The sequence below is a fragment of the Eschscholzia californica genome, unplaced genomic scaffold (genome assembly GCF_041429995.1).
Source record: "Eschscholzia californica isolate CP2 unplaced genomic scaffold, dmEscCali1.0.p SCAF_1, whole genome shotgun sequence".
NCBI classification, from domain to species: domain Eukaryota; kingdom Viridiplantae; phylum Streptophyta; class Magnoliopsida; order Ranunculales; family Papaveraceae; genus Eschscholzia; species Eschscholzia californica.
Genome location: NW_028238198.1, coordinates 59,096,513 through 59,115,285, shown reverse-complemented (window position 1 = coordinate 59,115,285; position 18,773 = coordinate 59,096,513). Strand labels below are relative to the sequence as shown.

The 18,773-nt window shown below is 38.8% G+C and overlaps 1 long non-coding RNA gene across 1 annotated transcript; it reads right to left on the bottom strand.

Annotated features, from left to right (window-relative positions):
- Window positions 1-9,637: 9,637 nt before the first annotated feature.
- Window positions 9,638-12,372, bottom strand: LOC147567875 (uncharacterized). The gene is made up of 5 exons (XR_015237941.1): window positions 12,072-12,372; window positions 10,996-11,026; window positions 10,740-10,838; window positions 10,287-10,445; window positions 9,638-9,972 (listed from the first exon to the last, which is right to left on the bottom strand). It is a non-coding gene; the product is annotated as an uncharacterized LOC147567875 (long non-coding RNA).
- Between the last annotated feature and the right edge of the window lie 6,401 nt (window positions 12,373-18,773).

Genomic DNA, 18,773 nt, shown 5'->3' with positions numbered 1-18,773 from the left:
GGAAAGCTAAATAGTTTCCGGGGTGTGAAGACTTGGTCAAAAATTGTTCAATTTTGTTTGAAAATTTTATTTTGTAAATTGTTAGGAGGAAAAATAAAAATCCCCACCTCACCTCTCACTCTCCACCTCACCTCATCATCTTCACCGGCGAAGGTAGCCGTCCGGTCAATTTTTCGGCCGGCGACCTTCAAACATTAAAAAAAAAATTGACCGGCCGGCGACCTTCAAACATTAAAAAAAAAATATATATTTCTCTCTCCTCTCTCTCTCTAAAAAATATATATTTTTTTAATTTTAAGACCTAGATCTGGCCTGTTCTTGAAGAACAGACCAGATCTTGGTCTGTTCTGTTCGTGAGGAACAGATTTGTTCTTGAAGAACAGACCTAGATCTGGTCTGTTCTTCAAGAACAGACCGGATCTAGGTCTTAAAACAAAAAAAATATATTTTTTTTAGAGTGAGAGAGGAGATAAAATGTTTTTTTTTTTAATGTTTGAAGGTCGTCGGCCGGAAAATTGACCGGCCGGCGACCTTCGTCGGTGAAGATGATGAGGTGGCAGAGATAGAAGATGAGATGGAGGAGAGAGGTGAGGTGGAAAGTTTTTTATTTTTATTTTGAAACATATTCCCTATTCCCCATAAAATATGTTTCTCCGGAAAATTTTCAAAATTTTGCATATTTCTTTTAAAATTTCACACACCGAAAACTATTTAGCTTTCCCGAAAGCGCTGGCTGAATCATAACACTTTGTGATTTAAAAAAGCAAACTTTTTTGTGCTTATTAGGTAGAATATTTTGACCCATTCTTTCATAAGCGGAGCTAGTAAGGACTATTTCTTAATCAACTGGAAATAATGGTCTAATCTCTAATAAAGGTCTGCCCGGGCAGTTGTCTTCCGTAGCATAATTGAATCCTAAAGCTTTTAAACCCGAAATTGAGTAAGTAGAGTTGTTCTTGGTTTAGGAAAAAAATTAAATTCTCTCGCTATATAAACATGAATTCATCATCAAGCACCCGCACTTCAGAACACAGATTTCTTTTATCCTGGTGAAGTTTTCTACCAGGAAGATCAAGTTCCTTGAGCAGCCATGAATGACAATATAGACAGCTTCAACTATGAAAATTACCAAAGACAATGGTTGTTGTTTATGGCAGAATTAGAAGAACGCATAAGACTAGATTATTATTGTCAACAACTACAACGAAAATATTATTACCGACAACTACAACGAGATTATTATTACCGACGACTACAACAACAATATTATTACCGACATGCTTATCTTAGAGATACGCGTAGAAGAGACTATATTTGCAATGTTCAACCAGGAAGACAACCACAAGAAAATAGGAGTATTGATTATGAGGGATTAACTTCTTTCTTGAGACCTGATAACTCTTTCTTTTCTCCATCGAGTTGGAAACCAGATCAAGAATCACCAACCACCACTACTTCTAATGCTTTTACAAACACGGTGGACAAGAATGTGAACAACTCGTCATCCGTTGTTAGTAACGAACCGGACCCAACTTCGGAGTCAATTCCAGTTTATTGGAATTTGAAGCCGGGTTCTTTTTTCAGTCATGAGGTGTTGGATATGAAACCTGACCGGTCGAGAGAGTCTTCAGGAGTTTAGTTACACTGTTTTTTTACGATTTGTTATAATGTTAATATTATAGTTTATTATGATGTTCATCAATATATCTAAAAGTAAGCAGATTGTATTAGTATTAATTTAATGATTTCGGGTCCACCAATCTTTGGTGCAGCGGTTGGACGCCCCTCTTAGGCCCACGAAGTCGTGGGATCGAGTTTCGTTGGAAGCAGTTTCCATCAAGATTTATCCATATATATAGGAAATAATATAGGTCACCAATACATGGACAAAAGCTTTTGTTATGTGGACAACAAAAATGGGTGTAATTAAATTTTGTTTGAGGCAACTGAATGGGAGGACCTAAAACTAAAGTAACCATCTTTTTTTCTTCTTCATCACCGTGGCAACGATGAGTGACGATCCATCTTCACAAGCAGCAAACCAGCTTCATCGGCAACTTCCATTTTCTTTGGCAACTAAGACCTCCCTCTTCGTCACCACCAATACATCATCTCGTGTCCTTTATCTCTCTTATTGCTCTCTTTGTGCTCCATTTTCGTTTCCATGATCGACTGGTCAGGCAAAACCTAGTTTATGTTATTTTAGTTTCCATTGATTTCTAATAAGAGTTTTAGTTAATCAATATAGTAACTAAAAAATATCTTCGGATTTCTATCTAGTTTATGTTCTTTGTTCTTGATGATGAACTCTGGAGTTTTGCAGGGTTCGATAGTTGTTTATCTACCATGGAAGATGGTAAATGTTCATCATCTTATCAAGGTTGCGTCCCTTTCAGGAAGTTTATGCTTTCTTCAAATCTCACATCATCAAAAACCATGGAGTTACACTATTATACACCCGAGTGGCTCAATCTTTACCCGATTAAAACCACGTTTTTCTTGTTTGTTGTTCTTTTTTCTTGGCTCTATTCCTTGATCCACTTTACTTTGATCTTTCTTATGTGGGTGGTCAGACTTGCTTGACAATCGATATTAAATCAGTTGCTTTTCTAACCCTTTCTCTAACAATCGGCCAAGAGGAGGATGGTGATGAATATGAACATGGTAGTAGACTAGTAGCCAAAGAAAATGGTGGTCGCCGCATTGATAGTGATCGCCGGTGAAGATTGTGATGAGGATGGAGATGAAAAAGTAAATGAGTTTTTAATTTCAGGTCCTTTAAATTGGTTGTCCTCAACTAAGTTTACTTGCACCCAAATCCTGTTGTCCACATAAAGGAAAGTGTTTGTCCATATATTGGCCACCATAATATAATAAATTTGTCGGGTTTTAGGCCTCTTTTATTATGCAGGATTTTAGACCTCTTTTATATTGTCGGCCTTTAGGCCTCTTTCATTATGGTTTAAATTAGGCGGTTATCATGCTTGTATGGGCCAAAATGCGACACCAGGAGCGCCCCTAGAAATCCACGATAAATGGGCTGACGCGGTGGCCAAGTGATGCACACGAAAAAGGTTGCACACCCAAGCGGAGGTATCAAGTAGTAATCCGGCAAAGTCGGGATCGATCCAAGGATAGGAAGGTAACTCGGATATCGAAAGGTTTTGTTCACCGATTTAAGTATCACAAACTAACTTAGACTAAGACCGAAAGAAATAAAGATAACTGAGAGTGTTTGATGAATAGGTAATAAAAGAAGAAAGCAAGTAAAGCTAAACTAAATAATCAAAGTAAACGGGTAAGAGAGGTTCGAGAGAAGTGTCGGAGGAACAAGAGTCGGGAAGTAACAAATAAGTGAGAGAGGTGTCGAAGTCCGGGAATCCATGATAATAAACCTATAACTATGTACGATCCAATCTAACGTGTTGAATTATAATCGAAATTCGAGTCCTAAATTGATGTCTATAAGTACTACGTATTTCCGGAGATCATACTTAGTCAAACAAGCGTCTTAATCAGTTAATCCCGAGTCATCGAAAGTGTCGTCTAGTCGCCTAACTACGTGAAGTGCATGACAAGACACATGAAATTATGACTTAGACTACGATCGATATCGAATACTTTGCTTCATCTATTAACTATGTGAGGTGCTTGACAAGACACATGAAAATACAAACGAAACGATAATCGAATCAAATGAACATCAATTTATAATCAAAACATCAAATCACATTAAACATAATCACGAATTCATCACATTTCATCTCATATAATCGACACACTAAAGTTAGCTAAACATGGTGATTGAATAAGAAATGGAAAGAAAATGATGAGAGAATCCCCCTTTTTCGATGTGGTTCGAGGCTAAGATCGTCGAAAAATATGAGTCTTTAAGGTGCAGCCGATCTCCCGAACTCGGAGCAGCTTCCCGTGCTGGTTCTGTTGCTGTTTCGTTGGAGAAGCTTCTCGAGCAGGCTGCTGGTCGCGTCCTCCGTCCCTTGCATGCTTCCCGTGGACGCGTCCCTGTGCCGGCATGCTGCTGTTGCTGAACGAGCAGCACCCGAGCTGCTCCTATGCCGGCCAAGCATGGTCGGCCTAGTGCTGGCCAGCCAAGCTTAGGCCGACCCCTTCTCTCTTGCTCTCTCTCCTTCCAAAACCCTAAAACTCAAGAACTTGAAACCCTCCTCTTTGCCTCTTTTCTCTCTCTTCCTTCTTGCCTCCTTTTCAAGGTAGAAGATGATGAATAGTATAATAGACTACTAAAACCCTAGGGTCCCTTGACTTAGTCACTTCATTTAGACTTTGTTGACTTGGATTCATAAAGAGAGAGTGCTCATAAAATCTTCCTTGTCATTCTTCTTTGGGCTCTTGGGCTTTGATTTAGAAACCAAGAGGCTGCCTCCATCCTTATCTCTACATCTTCAAATTCTCACAAAGGACTTAAATACCCTCGGACTTCTTTCTTTAATAACTTCCCCGTCCGAACTCTGATTCAACTTGCGTTTTCACCGTCGGACTCATCATTGATTCCACTTGTCATTTGATTTACTTTGGTATCTTTTTCTCCCATTTCGTCCCCATGAGATGAAAGTGATAATTGCTCCGTTTTATTCCGAATCAAAGCCCTAGCTCCAAAATAGAAACCTAGCATAAAAAATACATAAACTCTTATTTATAATACCTGAAATGAACTAATTAGTCTAAGTTAGACGCTCCAAATGTGACATTTTCGTGTCACATCAAGATCCCCAAACTTAAACTTTACTAGTCCTCGAGTAAACAAAACAAAATACAAGCCTAACTCACTTTCAGAGGCATCCCGGTTGCATTTAGCGAATGCAACAAGCCTTTAAACCTCTAGGTTACCCCTGGAGGACGAGTGTTGTCTCGTGAGGGTTTTCATAGATGCCACCCACAAACATCATGGTTTCAAACACACAAGGGTTCAACATCTATATCATAGATAAGCATGATTCATATAGTAAAGGGTTTAAGCATGTCAGCACATAATGAATCAAGTAAATAAGTTCATATAAAAGCTAAGGACCTCTTCACTAATGATCTTACCCTAAAGTGCAAGTGTCATACCACAATGAGCAACATTTATGTTCTGAAGTTACAAAACTTTGATTCTTAAGTTAGTACATTTCGCCTCGACTTTGGCTTCACGGACATACACTCTAAAAATGAAATCACTCAAGAATGGTTCGCTCGTATGTGTGAGTGTGATCACTAACATGGACTCAACACATAAAAAGGGGTGAGGACAACATTTTAGAACGAATGATCTTCGAAAAGGAAGTAACCACTAAATGGAGTGGGGAAGCTCACTCACCCTTCTCACCCATTCTACCCTCTAAAAATGTCTTCTAAAGGTTAGCGGATACTAGAGATGGATGATGATGGTGGATTCCCGAGAATGTTGACTTCTTCATGATAGAACCTCTTAAGCACTTACACATTTGATTCTTGCTTCGAATACTTATTCATGAACAAAAACACCAACACATATATACAATCACATCACTCACATAAAAGAGCTAACATGCTCAAACATACACATAAACCACTTTATTTCACATTCTTTTTTTTTTCATAACACAAATACCATCAACCAAAACAAAATACAAGACACATAACTCTATTCTTGCAATCAACTTTGCATTTCATACTTGCTTTTGACATTCTACATTTCTTCTCATGTCTTCATTCTCGAGATATAACATGATGGATGGTGATGGAGTATCCGCCCTCCTCTAGTTGGCATTCTCATCGGGTTTCATGGATTACAAGGGCAAGGTTAATTCACTATCCTAATGTCACTCCTAATGGCTAAGGAAATTGAGCACATGAGATCAAATGAGCTCTTTTAATAGTTACGAGGTTGAGTAGCTCTTCATTCTACTCGGAGTCAGCGCAGAAGGGTACACTCGAAGGACAATTTAGGCTTTGAGCCTCAAATGGGTTAAGTCTCCACTAATGACTACTCTAGGTCTCTCAGAGATGTTTCTTCTTCACTAAGATCTTACTCCCATAGTATAACAAAAACACTCAATGACTCGACTTCATGCAAAGACCATGAGCAATCACAAACTCATCAACTCGACACATATGCATCAACATTCTTAAAACTATCTCTATAATCACATGCAAATCTACTAAAAATGTTAAAAAAATTTCAAATTTTGGCTAATTTGAACCCTTTTGTCTTTGAAACCCATAGTCATGCATTGTTTATGGTCAAATCCCCTCATCCCCAAACTTAAAATTAACATTGTCCTCAATGTTCTAAGTATACACTTACCAAATGATAAAGTGACACATCAATTTAAAGAGAAGAGTGGAGAGGTATTACCATAACCGAAGGGGATAAAAGATGATACTACCAAGACTCATGTAATAAGAGGTTCTAAGTTGATGACAAGCTCGCGTCATCCCCAAACTTGGAACAAACAACGCCTTAGAAGTAAAACAAGTAAGAATTGGTCCTAAAGTATCGACAAATATTATAAGAATGAAGCACATAGAAACATGACCTTATAAAATGACCACTCACGAGGGATCACTTGATTGCATTGAACTATGAAATTAGCCTTTAATTCTCTTGTTTTCACACAAGAGCATGAGTTATGTCTCAAGGATGGTTTCCAAAGATGATACCCACAAACATCAAGGCCCGTCTTAGTCGGCTTAACGATCATAAAGCAAAAGACGGAAGATTTGGGGGTCAACCCAAAGAAAGCTATATACAAAAGTTAATCATCTCACAACTATGTACAAACTAAGAAGTGCAAGTGAGACGAAAAATGAAAAGTAGCCATCCCCAAACTTAGTGGATGCACCGTCCACTAAGTAAGCATAAATGTTAGGGGTGACGACTAAGCAGTCGTCAAAAGGATCGACATACAAATGAAGGGTCAGGAAGTCAGTCGAAGGTAAAGAGTCATTCTCGAGCTTAGTGGATAGAATATCCACTAAGTCCCTAGACATGCCAGGAAAGACGTCCGAAGTGTCCCAAAAGGGGTTAATAATCGAGTCTGAGTTCATGTGGAAGATTGAACTAGACTCTAAGGGTAACGCAATAGGCTCGGGGACCAAGTCAAGGTCCGAGGTTTCCTTAGGTGAATGGTCCGACAAACTATCCATTATCTCTTCAACTACTATGTTATCGACGTCCTTAAAGGCATTTGGAGCTCCAAAGTTCGTTGCAACACCTTCACTTCTACAAAACTCATCCAAGTAATCACAAGTGCTAAAAATTCGAAAGTTCAACATCATGTGATCCCTAAACTTGCTCATAGAGCTATCATCCTGAACACCAAAATCTGGTGTAGTCCTTTCATGGTGAGATGACAATGGTCAAGGGAGTTATCAATGAGGGTCATTGGTCAGTTTATTCTCAAAGGGTCTATCAAGAGCTTCTTCGACATTTAACTTAAGACTAGAGTTAGGTGTATTACCCTTACCATCATTCATAGTCTCTTCTTGAGTTTGGGGTGCCCAAACCCCTTCCTCGTCGACGATAGGCTTTGACTCAAGTCTATCAACAATTTTGAGAATCCGTTCCGTGATCTCCATTACATCTCGATTAAATCTAGTCTGATACTCCAAAAATGCTCGGAGAGTATCTTCAGACATCTCCTCGTAATAAGGAACATGAGTATAACTAGACGAAGACTCTTGCGGAACACGGATCATGGGACAATACTCGGTCAAATGGTCTAAGCTCGCACAAATAGCACAAACCGGACTAATAGTCTCCATGGTCCTTTCTTCACTACCTTTATGTAGATATGTAGACTCGACTCTTAGAGTGGAATCATCGAGTCGGGAATTGTCATTACCAAGTGAACCGTTCATATATGCTTGTCGATAGTCACGAAGACTTCGACGTCACTACAAAAAATAGGTCCATTAGGGACGGCAAAAAACTGTCCCCATAATGGAAAAACCGTCCCTAATAGATTATTGGGGACGGTTTGAATCTGTCCCCGAAAGTGGCGTCCCAAATAATATTTGGGACGGATAACATCTGTCCCAAAGTTGTTTTGGGACGGTTTGAAACTGTTTCCATATCAATTATTATTAGGGACCACATATATTTGTCCCTAAAAAATTTGGCAAAAGTTTCCTCTCGCTAAAATTTGGGACAGTTAATGTCTGTCCCTAAAAATGGCAGAAATTTCCTCTCATTAGCATTTGGGACAGATAATAGTTGTCGTTATAAGAGCGGCAGTGATTTTCTATTGTTTGAACCTGATACAGTTAATATTCGTCCCTACAAATTTGGTTGGGAGTTTTCCGGACAATAATTAGTGTATATAGAAGAGAAAATTCTCCTTAATACAATTTAAAAAGCACAAATTTACATGAATATGTTTTGAGAAGTCCCCCGAAGAATTTCACAAGGCCGCGGCTTTGGGGAATAAAGAAAATTCTCCGGGGAATAAAGACTTTTCTTAAAACTATTCAAATAAGATTGACTTTTATGTTTCTTTTTATTGCTAAGAGGCTTCTAATTTTAGAAGATGCTGTAAAAAAAAACTCCTCCATCTCACCACCTCATCTTCACGTCATCTCATCATCTTCTCCGGCGAAGGTAGCCGGCCGGTCAATTTTCCGGTCGGCGACCTTCAAATATAAAAAAAAATAAAAAATTCTCTCTCTCTCTCTCGATTTTTTTCTTTTCCCTTTCTTCTCTCTCTCTAGAACAGATCTAGAGAGAGGGAGTGTTGATCACGAACATATTAAAGGGTTGGGGTTTCAGGGATAGGCCATTAAATTCGATATTAAGAACATTAAAGATTACATTTTATTACTATTGACCATGAACTCCATTTCCAGTTCAAATTCTTAGATCAGAAATCATTATAAATAAATTCACAAAGAAATCAACATCTATACAGATTCTAAATCTAAAATCAATATAAATACCCACATGCATGAATTAAAAATCTTAACAAGAAACATTCCTTTAAATTCCAATCTATAATTAAGAACAGATCATAAAGCTTGAGAGAGAGAAGAGAGAAACCTGTGTAACGGAGAAATCGAGGCAAATTGAATAATGGGTAATGGGGAAAACTCAATCTTCAACAGGTAATCAACCATCAATCACTCTTCTAAACTCCCAATGAAGGAAAAAAAGGATCTAAATAAAGAAGAATAAGAAGAGTATTTTAGGGATTGATTTGGTGGGCCATGAAAAAGAAGAAGAATTTACAGAGAGAAGTACTGAAATTGGACAGAGGTGATGATGAACATTAAATTTGCTTCTTACGGGAACTGGAGTATTTGACTATACTAAATACTACTTTGTTAACCCTAATTACTCTTTCAAGCAAGTACATTCATTTGCTTCTTATGGTCAATAGTAATAAAATGTAATCTTTTAATGTTATTAATATCGAATTTAATGGCCTATCTCTGAAACCCCAACCCTTTAATATGTTCATATCAAACTCTCTCTCTAGATATGTTCTAGAGAGAGAGAGAAGAAAGGGGGAAAAAATCGAGAGAGAAAGAGGAGAGAGAATTTTTTCTTAATGTTTGAAGGTCGCCGGCAGAAAATTGGTCGACGACCTTCGCCGGAGAAGATGATGAGATGGCGTGAAGATGAGGTGGCAGAGAGAGGTGGTGAGATGGAGGAGAACTTTCAAAAAAATTTAATCTGTATTCCCCATAAAAATTTATTCCCCGAAGAACTTTCAAAAAAAAATCTGGATTCCCTTGAGAATTTATTCCCGGGAGAATTTTCTTTATTCCCCAAAGCCGCGGCCTTTCACAAACCTTGACGAAAAAAAAAGTCAACCAAAATAAGAGAATGAACTAATAACTCTTCCACAGGAAGATAAAATTCTATTACAAAGAAACTACTCGAACTTCATCCTCTCATCTTGTTTCTCGTTTTGTAGGAGGAAACATGGAAACACCATTAGCATATCATCATCTCAGTAGAGCTCCATCCTATCCCTTTGACATGGTCACAAGAAACAGAAGACAACGAAAGCTATTAGTTTCTTCTTTAATGATCATATTTATCTAAGAGTCTCAGACAACGATTATGTACCATAAGAATGCAGTACAAGTATAACCAACAACCTAAGTATATTTCCTAGTCCAGACTCTGAAATAAGCACACGTTATGCAACTGGGACAGAACAGTACAATAGTATTATATCAAGATAAATCAGGAAGCATGTAACAGGGAGCAGCTAAACAGAATAACCCACTCAAGAAAGGGTAAACAAACTAAAAAAGCTGGTGAGTACAAGGAAGGAACATACCAGCACTTTTGTACTTCCACAATCGGAAAGCTTCACTTGAAATAGGGAGAGAAGTCGAAAAACACTCACAAGAAAATACACCACTAACTCTGCAATTATGGTATAAGAAGTTGGTTCAAGTCAAACACTAAACGTCTTCCAGATTCTCCAAACAACACCCTGTAAAAGAACTCAATAATATTACTTAACTTTCCAAATTTTATACCAAATAACTCTTGAACCATAAAATACGAAAAACAACAAAAATATGAGAGATTAACCATAACAGGAAACTGCTCAATTGCAAGATCCATTTAATCTTATCACTGGATTCATTTATTTTATTTAACCAATCATATAACCAATAAGTAAAAGATTTAATCATGAGTTATTAATATAAGAATCTACAATAGATCGCGTACGTAGAAAAAAAAAAAGCATAATGAAAGAATACAAGCAGGCTTTGTTACTTACGTTTTACCATTCAGAACATAAGGTTAACTGCTTCACAGATCTCTCGCATAATCCCCAATCCTCATAGCAGCCCAAACAACCATCAACAAAGCACTAAACCTGAATATTCGTAAGAAGGTTTTGAAATAAAGAAGATATACAATCATAAACAGATATTCTAATAGCATAAAAGAAACGAATTAAGTTCAGAAACAGGCATTATGATTAGAAGAATTATAATAGGGTAAAGTAAAAATGAAAAAATGAGAAGACAAACCTGCAATTCTTTCGCGGAAATATCAAGTTTTCTATGAACAAGGACGTTAAAAATCACAAAAGAAAAGTAGAATAGTTAGTGGAATATCTTGTATGGAATTTCAACTCCATATATTAGAAATCAACTCTAATACACCACTGCAAAATCATTAAATAAATCAAACCAAAACATAGTGGACTACTTACACAAAATGCATTAGATATCAGCTCCCTGATTATATCCTTATTGTTGTAAAGAGAGTTGATAATGATTGTATAAGTTGAGACATTTAACCAAACATGTGTGCCAATTTTTTAAGCACTGGTTGATAAAAAAATGACTAAGAATATATCAAACAAACTATAAAAGACACCAATCCCGATACTAACTTAGTCATTGTGTAGGAAATATAATAAGAGATGAGATATGATCAATGTTAATATCAATTAATCAAGACTTCTCTTAGTTTCATACATAAAAAAGCAATCCTTGAAGGCTAGAACAGTAACGAGATATTGCAGACAAGAAATATGAACAAAACCCATGAACTATTAGTAATAAAATCAAGTACCTAGACCAATCAATTCAAACGAAAGCAAAAGAATCAAATTTTTCATAGATATCTCCTTAACTAGAATCATCTAATTTTATGTGATGTGAAGTATAAAACAAATCATACATAAACAAGTTCAAATGAAAGGGTTTTATGTGACAATGAAGTTCATTCGTAAATAAGTTACACAAAAAAAGGTTTGTTCCAGATATATTTGGTAAAACAACTTATTTCCTCCCTAAAACCTCAATTTCTACTAAATCAAAGAATGAAAATGCAGCTCCAGCTTTGATTGATTCACAATACAAAATAGTTTTTTTTGTAAAACAAACAAAATATATTTGCAACAACCTAGAATCCAAATCTTTCCCAAGGTATGATCTATAACTACTTCATCTTCTAGAAAGGGAAACCCTAAATCAATTTCTTTTTCTTATATTCTTGAAAACCCTAGATAACTTTAGTGGATTGTAGTACATATTAACTAGGGGAAGAACAAAAAAATGAGATGAAGAAGTGATTTAATCAAAGGTAAAGAGGATACCTGTAGGAGCAACTATTTTTGAATTTGGTTTAGTCGATCTCTCTGGTTTTACTGAATCCAATTTGTCTATTTCTCTGATTATTTTGGTTTGCAGTAACCGAAGAAGCAGAAGTAGAAAACTCAAACCCTAGTTGAATAAATCGAAGAGAAGAAGCATCCAAGCAAGAGGAAAACCGAAGAAGAAGAAGAGGAGAAGAAAACGGAAGCAGCAAAAATCGTGGAGAGAGAGAGAAAGAGGGAAAGAAATTATTTGGGAATCTTTTCTTTTTTGCGTTTGACCGCCAATACAATACTCCGCGGGACTCAAAATTTGAAAACTTTCAAATTATTATGGATAATTAAAAATTGTCCCTACCATTTATCTATTTGTCCCCATTGTAAATTTAATAGTGACCAACACTAGAAAAATGTCCCTATTGCGATTATGTTAGGGACAGACGTAAAAATGTGTGTCCCTATTAGCCCATTTTTTTGTAGTGCGTGGTCGATCATACTCATAGAACTACGGTCCTCATCAAATGACAAATTCATATATGTAGGTGTGGTCATCCCAAATTCTTGTCGATAGTCTTGAAGACTCTTACGGGGTTGATTACCCTCATGCTCATAATTCCTAAGACCATATTCATGACTTGTCTGACCGACTCCATACATCCGTCGGTATTCACCCATGGTCATCCTAGGTCGGTCAGGCTCAACTCGCCTATTCCTGTCACTAGTCGAACCATTCATATATAAGTTTGAGTAGTCTTGACTACTTCTAGGTGGTACACTAGTGTTGGAAATTCTTAGGATAACGTCATCCTCATCATCATCAAATGACCAACTTGCCATGATATCACAATATTCAAAGATGCAAACACAGAATCACAAAATGGGAACTAAAACTTATAAACAAAAGAATCACAAACAAGTAAAAAAGGAAGAGTTAGAATGCGATACTAGCAAATGCTCCTCTCGTTTCGTTTGTCTTTCCTCTTTAGCTTCTTGATTCCTTCCTTTTCCTTCGCCTTTATGTCACTTTTGGCTCTTTTCTATAAAACGATACCTAAAAAAGAAATGAAATTAAGAAACTACAAAAACAAAGAAAACAAGAATGTCTAAGTAAGCAAACAACACTAAACTAATGAACAAAACAAACAAACGATGTCCAAACTACTAAACTTATTCCTTGCAGCGGCGCCAAAAACTTGATGCACCCAAACAGGTTGCACACCGAAGCAGAGGTATCAAGTAGTAATCCAGCAAAGTCGGGATGGATCCAAGGATAGGAAGGTAACTCTGATATCTAAAGGTTTTGTTCACTGATTTAAGTATCACAAGCTAACTTAGACTAAGACCGAAAGAAATAAAGATAACTGAGAGTGTTTGATGAATAGGCAATAAAAAAAGAAAGCAAGTAAAGCTAAACTAAATAATCAAAGTAAACGGGTAAGAGAGGTTCGAGAAAAGAGTCGGGAAGCAACAAATAGGTGAGAGAGGTGTCGAAGTCCAGGAATCCATGATAACAAACCTATAACTATGTACGATCTGATCTAATGTGTTGAAGTATAATCAAAGTTCGACTCCTAAATTGATGTCTATAAGTACTACGTATATCCGGAGATCATACTTAGTCAAACAAACGTCTTAATCGGTTAATCCCGAGTCATGAAATTCTGACTTAGACTACGATCGATATCGAACACTTCTCTTCATCTATTAACTATGTGCGGTACTTGACAAGACACATGAAAATACGAACGAAACGATAATCGAATCAAATGAACATCAATTTATAATCAAAACATCAAATCATATTAAACGTAATCACGAATTCATCACATTTCATCTCATATAATCGACACACTAAAGTTAGCTAAACATGGTGATTGAATAAGAAATGGAAAGAAAATGATGAGACAATCCCCTTTTTCGATGTGGTTTGAGGCTAAGATCGTCGGAAAATATGAGTCTTCAAGGTGCCGCCGATCTCCCCTTAGCGAATTCTGGGTTCCCCATAACGGTCATCATCATCTTTTCCATTTAGAACTCAACCTCAATTAAAGCTAAACCCTAACTTTCTCTCTCTACAATTTCTAGCCCAAAATCAAATCAAACCACATGAGAAGCAAGATCATGGCATGGGGAGTAAAAGCCCTAAGGTTTCCGGCCAAGAAAGTGCTGGTTCTGAACTCGGAGCAGCTTCTCGTGCTGGTTCTGTTGTTGTTTCGTTGGAAAAGCTTCTCGAGCAGGCTGCTGGTCGCGTCCTCCGCCCCGTGCATGCTTCCCGTGGACGCGTCCCTATGCCAGCTTGCTGTTGTTGCTGAACGAGCAATACCCGAGCTGCTCCTATGCCGGCCAAGCATGGTCGGCCTAGTGCTGGACAGCCAAGCTTAGGCCGACCCCTTCTCTCTTGCTCTCTCTCCTTCCAAAACCCTAAAACTCAAGAACTTGAAACCCTCCTCTTTGCATGTTTTCTCTCTCTTCCTTCTTGCCTCCTTTCCAAGGTAGAAGATGATGAATAGTATAATAGACTACTAAAACTCTAGGGTCCCTTGACTTAGTCAATTCATTTAGACTTTGTTGACTTGGATTCATAAAGAGAGAGTGCTCATAAAATCTTCCTTGTCATTCTTCTTTGGGCTCTTGGGCTTTGATTTAGAAACCAAGAGGCTGCCTCCATCCTTATCTCTACATCTTCAAATTCTCACAAAGGACTTAAATACCCTCGGACTTCTTTCTTTAATAACTTCCCCGTCCGAACTCTGATTCAACTTGCGTTTTCACCGTCGGACTCGTCATTGATTCCACTTGTCATTTGATTTGCTTTGGTATCTTTTTCTCCCATTTCGTCCGCATGAGGTGAAAGTGATAATTGCTCCGTTTTATTCCGAATCAAAGCCCTAGCTCTAAAATAGAAACCTAGCATAAAAAACACATAAACTCTTATTTATAATACCCGAAATGAACTAATTAGTCTAAGTTAGACGTTCCAAATGTGACATTTTCGTGTCACATCACCAAGCCCATGCATTAATGGCTAATGGACCCGACCCATTTATCTTCGGGCACCTCGGAACAACGCCAAAGTATAGAAGCGCATCAAGCCCTGGGTAAAGAGATCCGCCCCCATGATGTGACACGAAAATGTCACATTTGGAGAGCGTAACTTAGACTAATTAGTCTTTTTCGAGTGTTATCAACAATATTTTATGTGTTTTTCTTATTAGGTATCATTTTTGGAGTTAAACATGTAATTTGGAATAAAGAGAGCGAATTATCACTATCATTTCATGTATCGAAAAATAGAGAAAAGGACTTCAAGCAAATCAAATTACAAGTGGAGTCAACGACGAGTCCGACAGTGAAAACGAAAATCGAACCGGAGTTCGGATGGGGAAGTTATGAAAGAAAGAAGCCAAAGTCTTTTCTTGAAGGCACTCCCCTTGGTTTATAAGTCAAGCCCAAAGCCAAGTCCAAGCCCAAAGAAGAATGACAAGGAAGGATTATATGGGCACCTTCTCTTTATGGATCCAAGTCAACAAAGTCTAAAGAAATTGACTAAGTCTTGACCTAGGGTTTTAGTATTAAAGAGGTTATTATTCATCTTCATCTTCATTTTCATCAACCAAGAACAAAAGTAGAGAGAGAAAAGGAGGCAAGGAGGCTAAGGCTTTTAGGATTCTTATTCTTGAAAGAAGAGCTTGAGAGAGAGAAAAAGAGAGGAAGGAGAAGGAGGAGTGCCGGCCAAGCAAGGCCTGCCAAGCTCAAGGCCGGCCAAGCTTGGCCGGCGCAGCTCGGGCTGCTCGGTAAGCATTCACGGGCGCAACAGCTCCGAGACGCGCAACAGCAGCTCCTTCACGAATCAGCAACAACACGGCAGCAGCTTCACGCCGGCATCAAGCTCGGACGTGCATGGGTTTTATAGCTCGGGACGCGACAAAGGACGGCAGCTGCAGCTCAGACGTGCATGCGATGCGCGCACGGGGCTCGGAGCATGTGCATTTGGTCGGATCTAAGGTTGGCCGGAATCCTCACTTCTTTGACCGGATTTTGCTAGGTGTTCCAGCCACTTTCTTGGCCGGAAACCTTAGGCCTTTTATTCCTCATGTTGTTGGCTAGCTACCCATGTGGTTTGATTTGGTTTTGGACGACAATTTCTAGAGAGAGAAAGCTAGGGTTTAGCTTTAATGGAGGTTGTGTTCTAAATGGAGAAGATGATGGTGGTCGTTATGGGGAACCCAGAATTTTGCTAAGGGGAGATCGGTTGCACCTTAAAGACTCATATTTTCCGACGATCTTAGCCTCGAACCACATCGAAAAAGGGGGATTCTCTCATCATTTCTTTTCCATTTCTTATTCAATCACCATGTTTAGCTATCTTTAGTGTGTCGATTATATGAGATGAAATGTGATGAATTCGTGATTATGTTTAATAAGATTTGATATTTTGATTATAAAATGATGTTCATTTATTTCCATTATCGTTTTGATCGTATTTTCATGTGTCTTGTCAAGCACTTCGCATAGTTAATAGACGAAACGAAGTATTCGATATCGATCGTAGTCTAAGTCATAATTTCGTGTGTCTTGTCATGCACTTCACATAGTTAGGCAACTAGACAACACCCTCGATGACTCGGGTTTAACCGATTTAGACGTTTGTTTGACTAAGTATGATCTCCGGATATACGTAGTACTTGGAGACATCTACTTTAGGAGTCGAACTTCGATTATACTTTGAAACATTAGATCGGACTACATACAGTCGTAGATTTATCATTTTGGATTCCCGGACTTCGACACCTCTCTCACCTATTTATTGCTTCCCGACTCTTGTTCCTCCGACTCTTCTCTCGAATCTCTCTCGCCCGTTTACTTTGTTGCTTAGTTTAGTTTTACTTGTTTTATTCTCTTCTTGTTGCTTATTCAATATCATAACCCCCCATTTATCCTTGTTTCTCTCCTTTTTAGTCTAAGTTAGCTTTTAATATATAGACCGAGGGATAGACCCTTCGATATCCAAACTACCTTCCTATCCTTGGATCGATCCCGGGTTTGCCGGATTACTACCTGATACCTCCGCTTGGGTGTGCAACCTTTTCGGGTGCATCACCCCACTCCTCAGCAGACCCCCCTTCGTATATCTGTTGGGAGACGTTACCGTCATTGAGGTACCGTATATACTCGTTTAGGGGTGACAATATCCGTAGTAATGGTAACAACTCCATGCATTACCACATTGAAGACGACAGCTCACTGCCAAGTGACAGTCAACCACTAACACTACAAAATGACCAACAAAAAGATGATACGGATAATCTAATTGTCGCCAAACATACATACTCCATATTCATCTGACATCACTGTCAAGCATCCCAAGATCATCTGATAATTGGCAAATACATCAAGTATAGAGTTAACACCATCATCCAACTTCCAACTAAAACACTCGATCATCTGAGTCTTGCTCTTTGATAGGGTGTCGCTCCATCGCATAGTCCCTGTTTTCTTCCTCTCACCTAAATACGATTACGGTCTTACACCCAAGTAAAGGACATTATCAAGTACTGTTCATAGAGGATACAAGACCTTATCATCCACCGAGGTACGAGGTCTTACCAAATACGAGGTTGAGGAATCATCCACCGAGATACGAGGTCTTACTAAATACGAGGTTTAGGATCTTACACCCAGGTGCAGAACCCTTCCAAGTACAGGACTTTATCAAGGGTCTGTCTAATTTCTCTCTCCTGACGACCGTTTTACCAAAGAAGGGCGACCTATATTTCTCTCTCCTGAGCAACCTGACGACCAAGGAAAGGCAACATACATCTCTCTCTCCTGGGCGACCTGATGACCAAGGAAGGGCGACCTACATTTATCTTTTCTGGACAACCAGACGACCGTTCTACCAAGGAAGAGCGACCTATCCTTCTCCCTACTGACGATCAAAGTAGGCAAGCTACTTTGTCTATCCCAGAGGTCAGACCATCTTTACTTCACCCACGTGATTATCTACGAGGTTAGACCAATGAGGCTTTTCACTTTATTTAGCTACGGTACATACCCCTCAACAAGGCATACCTCACGAGGGCTGCCTTAGTCAAGGACATACCAAATAGGCTGTCATAATCTCTCTCCAACCAAGTTAGTCCATCCGAAGAGATCGAGCTCTGACCACTCTGCGAGTCGTGCCTAAACTCCGACCATTCTCCTATACGGTAACATTTCAGGGATATCACTCGCGTATCTATTACTTCTCTTGCAAGTTTACTGACGTGACCGTCAGTGCCCCTTTAGGCCGGCACCATCCTGGTGTCCCAGGATCTTACAGTCACGTGTTTTTGTCTCTTGTCACAGGTTAAGCCCAAAGACATCGTCGGTGCCCGCAAACAAATATTGACAGGTGAAGGTTTGAACTTCGGTTAACGACCCGATCCTCCAGACTTCTTGCAAGCTTACTGACTTGACCGTCAGTGCCTCCTTAGTCCGCCACCATCCCGGTGTCCCAGGGATCATACGGTCACGTGTGTTTTTGTCTCTTGTCACAGGTTAAGCCCAAAGACATCGTCGGTGCCCGCAAACAAATATTGACGGGTGAAGGTTTGAATTCCGGTTAACGGCCATGTCCTTCTGACTTCTTGACCCGCGGTTTTGACCCCGCACAATTTGGCGCTAGAAGGAAGCCCCTGACAACTAACTACTGAGCTTATCCCG